Here is an 8,796-nt window from a genome sequence, read left to right as displayed (position 1 = left end):
CATTAGTGGCTCTTGGAGAGTCAGAGAGCTTTTGGACTTCGGATGCATTCGTATGGCTCTCTGCTTCATCATGATCTTCTGTTTTAGAATTTGATTCCTCCCCAGGCATCTCTATTCTGTTATCAATCTGCTTGCCTGACCTAAGGGTAGTGATCGATTTGGCCTGCTCATGATATTGCCCTTGGTTGGAATTAGAGCCAATCTCATACTGTCCCTTTGGATTAGCCTCAGGTTGGCTAGGGAGCTTGCCCTTCTCTCTCTCACTCAATGTGGCAGCTAGTTGACCCATTTGTACTTCCAGCTTGGCAATGGATTGTGCATTTGCATGTAAGCTTTGCTGGTTGGCCAGTAAGGTTTGTTGGGTGTCTTTTTGGAATTGGAGAGAACTCTGCATGAAAAGATGGAGTGTATCCTCAAGAGATGGTTTCCTTGATTGTGTAGGCAGTTGTTGATATTGTGGAAACTGTTGAGGTTGTTGACTGCCAACTTGGGAGTAAGGTTGCATAGGAGGATTTCCAGATGGTCCTCCTTGTTGTGGTCCTTTTGCCCAAGAGAAATTTGGATATCTAGCCCACCCTGGATTATAGGTGTTTGAGTAAGGATCATTCCCAGATTTTTGAAAAGTGTTCATAGCATGAACTTGTTCAGAGAGAAGTTCTGGGAATGCTGCACCAGATGGACAAGACTGCATAGGATGGGCAGGACTAGAACATGTGGCATATGCCTCGACTTGAGCTGTTTGTGGTGGTCCATTATTTAATACCAGAGCATCAACTTTCTTTGTCAGGTTATCAAGCTTGGCGCTCAGCTCTGGCATGACTCCTATCTCATATATACCACCTCTCTTTTGTGGTTGGGGACTTCTGTCACCTCTATTTGAATAATCCCATTGCTGGGAATTTTCGCACAAGGTTTCAAAGAAGTTCCACGCTTCGACATCACTTTTGGTCATGAATGACCCTCCACTGGTGGCATCAACCATGCGACGGTTCTGTGGTGTCAGACCGTCATAGAAGTATTGAACTTGTTGCCACTTCTCAAAACCATGATGAGGACATTTAAGAAGCAAGTCCTTCCATCTTTCCCAACATTCATGAAAGTGCTCGCCCTCTTTTTGTGTGAAGTTAGTAATTTCTCTACGGAGGGCATTGGTTTTGTGAACGGGAAAGAACTTGTTTAAGAACTTCTTAGACAGTTGGTCCCATGTAGTGATAGATCCAACTTCTAGAGAATTCAACCATGCTTTCGCCTTATCCTTCAAAGAAAAAGGAAACAGCGTAGGCGGATCGAATCGTCTGAGAAGTTTTGGAACTTAAAGGTGGAGCAAATGTTTAAGAATTCTTTCACATGATGATATGGGTCCTCCTTGTCCAATCCATAAAAGGATGGCAACAATTGTATGACTCCAGGTTTAAGTTCAAAGTGTGCTGCCGTAGTGGTTGGCAACACTATGCATGAAGGCGCATTAAATTGGACAGGAGCTGAATAATCTTTGAGAGCTTTAACTTCAGTCTCATTCGCCATTTCAACAGGATTATTTCTCAATCTTTCACGAATTGTTCTTTCAATCTCAGGATCAAACGGTGCTAGTTCTATATTCAGAGATCTACGTCCTAGCATAAACTATGTTATTGCAATGTAAGAAAGAAACTAAACTAAGAAGCAACCTAAGAGAAATAAAACTAGACCTAGAAACTAAGAGATTCTAAAACAAGTTAAAACTATGTAAATAAGAATGGGAAGAAAGAACCCGGAAAAGGAGATGATTAATGTCTGAAGAATAAGGAGCTCCTCCTTTTGAAGACAATGTTATTTAGCAGCTTCCTTCCTCAATTCCTGTAAACAAAAAGAAAATAAAAATAAATTAAATTCCTAAAATAATGCTAGAAAAAAAAAAAAAAATCCTAAGCAACGGTTAATTTCTAAAAAAGAAAGTTTGTAATCTTAGAAATAAAAAAATTAAGTTAGTTTCTAAAAAGGGAAAAATTTCTAAAACTAGAAAATAGAAAGTTACTTGAAAGAAGAATCAGAATCTAGAATTAGAAAATAGGAAATTTCTAAAAATAAAATAAAATAGCCTAGAAATAGAAACTTTCTAAAAAATAAAAAAAATAAAAAAAAAAAACCTTAATTCTAAAAATAGAAATTAGAAAAAAATAGAAAATTTGGAAAGAGATTACCAAATTAGTAGTTTATGTCAGGTCCCTACAAAACAGGCAATAGGTTAGTTTCTAAAAAAATTTAACCGAAAGTTAGTAAAAAAACCTAAGACTATGAATTATGATAAGAGAGAATCTTAAATCCAATTGGACCGAAACAGTCCCCGGCAACGGCGCCAAAAACTTGATGTTTTATTTAAACCAACACGATTTAAATGATATTTAAACTCGCAAGTATACGAATCAGATGCAGATACGGTACGTATTACGAGATCGTTCCCACGAGGACTGGTCGTCACAATTCAAATCTATGACTCTCCTTAACTAATCCAACAGATAATGGAATGAACTACTAAGCACAATTTTAGGGAAAAAAACAATTAAGAACAGGGAAGAAAATTCAATCAGAAAGAGAGCACTAGGACTTTCGAATCCACCCCTAATTATCCTAACCCTTGTTTTGTCTGTTGATTCACCTTGACCTAGATTGATACCACTTATATAGAGAAAGCACAATCTGTGTCCTTAATCGGGCATACAGACTGTCTAATTCCTTTCAGCAATGCCATGAATGACATATCCCATGTCCTTGGTCGGGCACATGGAATGTACAATTCATTAAAGCACCCTGTTTCTTCCTCTATAGGAAACTTGTTCTTGATCAGACACAAGCATCTATAATAAGCATCCAAACAACATCCATATATATACTTTAATCAAGTTCATAGATGGAGAAGTATAGAATTTAAACCCATAAAGCCCACTTAGAGAAAGAGACAAATTAGTTAATATTCAAAGTAAATCAACCAATACAAGAGCTAATCAAATTAGGGGCTTCATCTCAGCCCTAGCTGAGAGATTAGTGACCCATAAAATCCATAAAAAATATTAAATAAAATTCATAAAAGAAACGTCAAACCAAACAATCTCTCTCTCTCTCTCTCTCTCTCTTCTTTCTTCTCTTTCTTCTCTTTCTTCTCTCCCTTGCTTCAGATCTGGAATCCCCTCTCGTTCTGAATACCTTTCCCACGTCCAAAACTTCCCTTTTATAGCTGCTGGATAGCTGGGGTCGGTTATTGGACTTTTCACAGGAATCCACGCCGTCCATTGGTTTCAGCTCGAAAAATCAATAGGAATTGACTGGTTTTGGGGTGGATTCGGTGCAGCCCACATGGCTTTCTGTCTTGCCGTCCATCCTGCGTTTGTACGGTTAAAAACCGATCTATGCTATCATTTGAAGTTTTTGCCACCTAGGCAATGCTAATGGCTGCCCCAGGAAGTGGATGGACGGTTTGGATTGTCCATTTGGACACTAAGTCACACCCGACGACCGCGGTTCGGTTCCGCGGACGCTGCAGCGGCGAGAGAGAGAGACGGGTCAGCGCTCTCGCTGACCCTCCCAGCGATGCGGTGTAGTGCCAGCGCACATGCGCTTTACGCACACACTCACGCATGTGGGGCCCAATGTAATGTTTGTGGGAAATCTGCACCGTCCATCCTTTCCTTCATATAATTCCAACCGCCAAAACCAAGTTTGAGGCAGTTCCAAATATCAGGTGGGCCCCAAAGTGAAGATTAATGGGCTGATCTGTCCATTGGACCACTTCCCGAGATCCTCAATGGTTGAAATTTAATATGTACGGTTAATTTACGGCCCTCATCTCATGTATGAAGTTTCGAACTGATCGGATAGCGGGAACCATGTGATCTTGCATTCTGGACCCTTTTCGGCCCCTTTGGCTTGCTTTCCTCAGATTCCAGGCGTGTAAAATCTTCATTATTGGTTCTCTGGAGTCCATCCCGTGCTCTGGAGACTTTAGATCATGAAATCCATGCCTTTAACATCAATTTTCAATTAACGCTCCTGACTTCATCCTGTAACAAAAATACAATTAAAATACTCCATTAAGCATTATCATATACGTAAAATCTGGTAATGATTAGGGTCTAATATGCAATATTCGACCCTGATCACACGCATTGGAATGAAATGAGCCGACTTCGTCAGACGATCGATGATAACCCAGATGGTATCGTGACCGTGCCGAGTCTTCGACAATCCTGCGATGAAGTCCATCGACACGTGCTCCCACTTCTACTCTGGAACACTCAACGGCTGCAAGGGACCAGGGGGTCTCTAATGATGGGCCTTGACACGCTGACATGTGTCACACTCGGCCACAATACTCGTAATCTGGCACTTCATCCCCTACCAGAAGTACTGCCTCCTCATATCATGATACATCTTCGTGGAGCCCGAGTGGATAGTAAGTCTCGATCGGTGTGCCTCAGTCATCAGATCACGACGCAACTCTGACACGTTCGGGGCACACAATCGGCCTCTAAAGCATAATCCACCATCGGAACCAATCTGCCAGTCTGACTCCTCCACGGAGGCGGCCTTTGCTCGGTACTCCTGAAGTGACTCGTCCGTTTGCTGAGCTTCGATCACCCTAGCCACCAAAGATGGTTGAATCGATAAGCTCAAAAACTGAATAATGGAATACTGCAAACCGAACTCAAAGTTATACTCTGAAACTTCCTCGAGCATCTGCCACTGACGAACCATCATATGTGCCACCAGGCCTCGTGACTGACGGCTGAGCGCGTCCGCCACCACGTTCACCTTGTCCGGGTGGTACTGAAGGTCAAAATCATAGTCTTTCAGTAACTCTATCTCTCGCCTCTGCCACAGGTTCAACTCGAACTGCAAAAATAGATACTTCAAGCTCTTATGAACCAAGAAGAGCTCGAACCTCGCCCCATATAGATAATGCTTCCACACCTTCAGTGCGAAGACGACTATTGTAAGCTCCAAGTCATGGGTGGGGTAGTTCAACTCTTGAACCTTAAGCTGGCGCGAGGCATACGCCACTGGCTTCCCGTGCTGCATCAGTACAGCACCCAAGCCAACTCTAGAGGCATCAGGAAGAGTGAGAACAGGAGTGGATGTGAGGTGGTCCTTCAACTCTGTGAATGCCTCCTCGTAGGCGTCAGTCTAGATGAACTCGATGCCCTTCTGCGTCAACCGGGTTAGTGGTGCAGCAATACGGGAGAAACCCTCGATAAGCCATCGGTAATATCCTGCTAGACCAAGAAAGTTATGGATCTTAGACGTGTTCGTGGGCTGGCCCCACTGACGCGCTGCATCAACCTTCGAGAGGTCCACAACGACTCCCTCCCTCGTCACCACGTGACCGAGGAATTTCACCTCCTCTTGCCAAAACTCACACTTCTATAGCTTCGCATATAGCTGGTGGGCACGGAGGGTCTCAAGCACAATCTGCAGGTGCTTAGCATGGTCCTCTCGGGTCCTCGAATATACAAGAATATAATCAATGAATACCACCACGAACTGATCGAGGAACGGCCGAAAAACCTCGTTTATCAACTACATGAATACAGTGGGCGCATTGGTCAGTCCGAACGACATGACCAGGAACTCGAAGTGACCATAGCGTGTCCGGAAAGCCATCTTCGGAATGTCCTCCTCTCGGACCCAAATCTGATAGTAACCGGAGCGCAAGTCTATCTTGGAAAAATACTGTACACCTTACAACTGATCGAATAAATCATCAATATGGGGAAGCGGGTATCGGTTCTTGATGATGACTCTGTTGAGCTCGCGAAAGTCCACATAGAGCCGCAACGAACCATCATTCTTCTTCACAAACAATATTGGGGCTCACAAGGCGAACCGCTGGGACGAATAAAACCTAACTCCCGGAGCTCATCCAACTACTCCTGCAGTTCTCTCAACTTTAACGATGCCGTCTGGTAGGGGGCCTTTGAGATATGCGCGATACCGGGCACCAAATCAATCTTGAACTCCACTTGCCGACGTGGCGGTAAACCTGCGATCTCATGGAACACATCCGGGTACTCACAAATAATTGGCAACTACTCAATACTCCTTGCCACAGAATTCTCAATGACTGAAGCTAAGACACTAGATAATGGCTCTCCTCTGGGCTCAGCGACGAACTGGAATACTGGCAAGCTTGGAATGTGAAATGTAACCGTCCTTGCAGCACAGTCTAAGACGGCACCATACTCTGCAAGCCAGTCCATACCCAATATAATATCAAATCTTGACATCGGCATCACGAACAGATTGGTAGGAAGGAACTTCTCGCCCACTAACACCAGGTAAGAAGGGCAGCGACGGGTCAATACCACAGACTTCCCCATGGGAGTTGAAATGGCCAAGACCTCAGACACGGACTTCGATGGAATACCGGTCGATCAGCAAAACTGCTCATCCACAAACGAATGGGAAGCACCAGAATCAAACAAAACATGAGTAACGCAAGCAGAAACAAGAAGAATACCCTCAACGACTCCACCGGTCGATGACTGTGGGTCCTGGCCCGGCGCCTGCTGCGCAGATAAAATCAACCCTGAATTGGTAGAGGAAGCAAACCAAAAGACTGAGAGTCATGAGTCTATGCCTGCTGGGCTATTATACACATTGGACCCAAGGACCGGACATCATAGGGATATCCCCTCTGCTGGTGCTGCAGCTGCTGCTGTCTCTGCTGAGGAGGTCTGCCTGGCTACCTCTACTGCTGAGGAGGAGCCTTAGGAGCGGTGGGTGAAAGCTGTGCTCTCTACTGCTGCTGAGGAGGACGAGGAGGGGGCAACTGTGGTGGCCTTTGCTGCTGAATGGGGAGAGAGCACTCACGCCTCCGATGCCCAGCCTGTCCATAGCCGAAGCATATACCGAAAAAGGGGTCGAAAGATGAAGTGGCTAGCGGTGCTGATGATGAGGAAGAAGCTACTATCTGAACCGCGGGCTGCTGAAACCCTAATCTGCCCCTCCATCTCTGCTAACGGAGCTGCTTGGAACTGCCGGCTGGTGCCCTCCTCTTCCGGTCTCTACCGGAACTCTGCTCTCTCAACCTCTAGGTCAAAGCCCAGTCCTCCTCATAAACCAGTGCCCGATGAATGACCTGGTCGAATGTCTCCAAACAATGCCCTACCACAAGGTTATGAAGGGCAGGACATAACCCATTCACAAAATGACGGGCCCTCATCTTCTCATCGCTGGTGAGATGAGGAGCAAATCTAGACAAGGCTAAGAAACGGGCCTCATACTAAGATACAGTCATATCACCCTACACTAGGGTCTTAAAATCGATAGCCCGCTAGATCTGAATGTGCTCAGGGAAGAATTTCTGGTCGAAACGGACCACGAACTCCTTCCATATCCAAACAAACTGAGGCCCGACCATCCTAGATACGGATGACCACCAATGACGGGCCTCACCCTGAAGAAGATAGGTCGCAAGGGATACTCTTTGACCCGCAGAACACTGAATAGTGTCGAAAATCCTCGTAACCTCAGTGTGTCAAGCCTCGGTGGTAGAAGGGTCAGGGTCACCACTAAACCTCGGGGGATCATGTTGCCGGAACTCTCGAGCTATTGCAGTAGCACGTGGTAAATCAGACTACCCAGAAACCTTGACGGTAGCAAGCTGACGGGTCTGCAATGCAGTGGCAACAAGCTGCATCAACTGTTGGAAATGCTCGGCTCCTATAGGTACTATCGAAAAGGTAGTGGCAGCACTCACCTCGGGCGGAGGCACGAGTGTGGCCGGCGGAGCAGGAGACTTAGTAACTGGAACAGTAAGGTGAGGAGGGGGAATAGGTGGGGAAACCGGAGCAACTGGAGCCTCTGTAACCAGAATAGCAGACTGAGGTGGAGGACTAGGTAACCAACTCCTGTCATGCCTCAGACTCGGTAACCGGACTCACAAGGAACCCGATGGCCGGTTATGGCTGCAACAGCCTCCATAGTACCCCATTCTCAGCTCCTGAGGCAGGTTCCGATCCTAGGATCTTACAAGAAGGATTTCTATAATGGTGTAATCATTTTTAATACGAGCATACCCAAGATCACAACAAGTTTATCTGAGAATAACAAGGCACACACCACAAAATCCACTAAGAATTTGAACTTTTACAAGCTTACATCAGGTCTAAAAGGATATACATAAGATAATGGGAAAAGAGAGAAAAGGGTCAGTAACACTGGAGTCCTCAAGCTCAACTCTACTCCACGCTCTACTGCTACATCGCCTGCCTAGATTCTCCTGCACGCATCAATTGTGCATAAGCTTATAGAAGCTTAGAGGGTAGTGTAAGTGTGTGACAATGGTGCACAGAAGAATAGTAGGAGATGCAACAATGGAAACATGCTCAATGCGAACATCACTCGCGTTACCAAGGCTTATCATGAATACGATGTGATGAGTACTGGATGCTATACCGAGGCAATACATGAAGGGACTTACACAGTCAATGCTAATGTGATGCAAGTAATGCCAGTGCTCATAACCAAACCATATATCAAGTATATTTTCAATCATAAGAAATCACCGGGGTCCATTACACTGCTGAATGACTGCCGCTTTACAGACCTCGCACAGTCAAACGAGTGTAAGAGACCTCACTACCCGCCTGTGGATAGCCAATCACTAATAAGACCTGAAGGTAGCGGACCCATTTACGAGCTGGTCAGACTCAGCCTAGCAATGCCTCCTTACACCAGGCAGGTAAGGCCACATCCCTATCCAACCGACTACACGGCAGTGGGAGTCACGGCCTAACGGTATAAGGCCCTCGTACACTCATA

General features: G+C 45.3%; 1 non-coding gene across 1 annotated transcript; it reads left to right on the top strand.

Moving 5' to 3' along the window:
- Window positions 1-1,040: 1,040 nt before the first annotated feature.
- On the top strand, window positions 1,041-1,147 carry LOC131228449 (small nucleolar RNA R71). Its single transcript, XR_009162952.1, has one exon. It is a non-coding gene; the product is annotated as a small nucleolar RNA R71 (small nucleolar RNA).
- Window positions 1,148-8,796: the final 7,649 nt, after the last annotated feature.

The sequence above is a fragment of the Magnolia sinica genome, chromosome 15 (genome assembly GCF_029962835.1).
Source record: "Magnolia sinica isolate HGM2019 chromosome 15, MsV1, whole genome shotgun sequence".
NCBI lineage: Eukaryota > Viridiplantae > Streptophyta > Magnoliopsida > Magnoliales > Magnoliaceae > Magnolia > Magnolia sinica.
The sequence above is the reverse complement of the archived record's forward strand: the minus strand, read 5'-3'. Positions and strand labels throughout refer to the sequence as shown.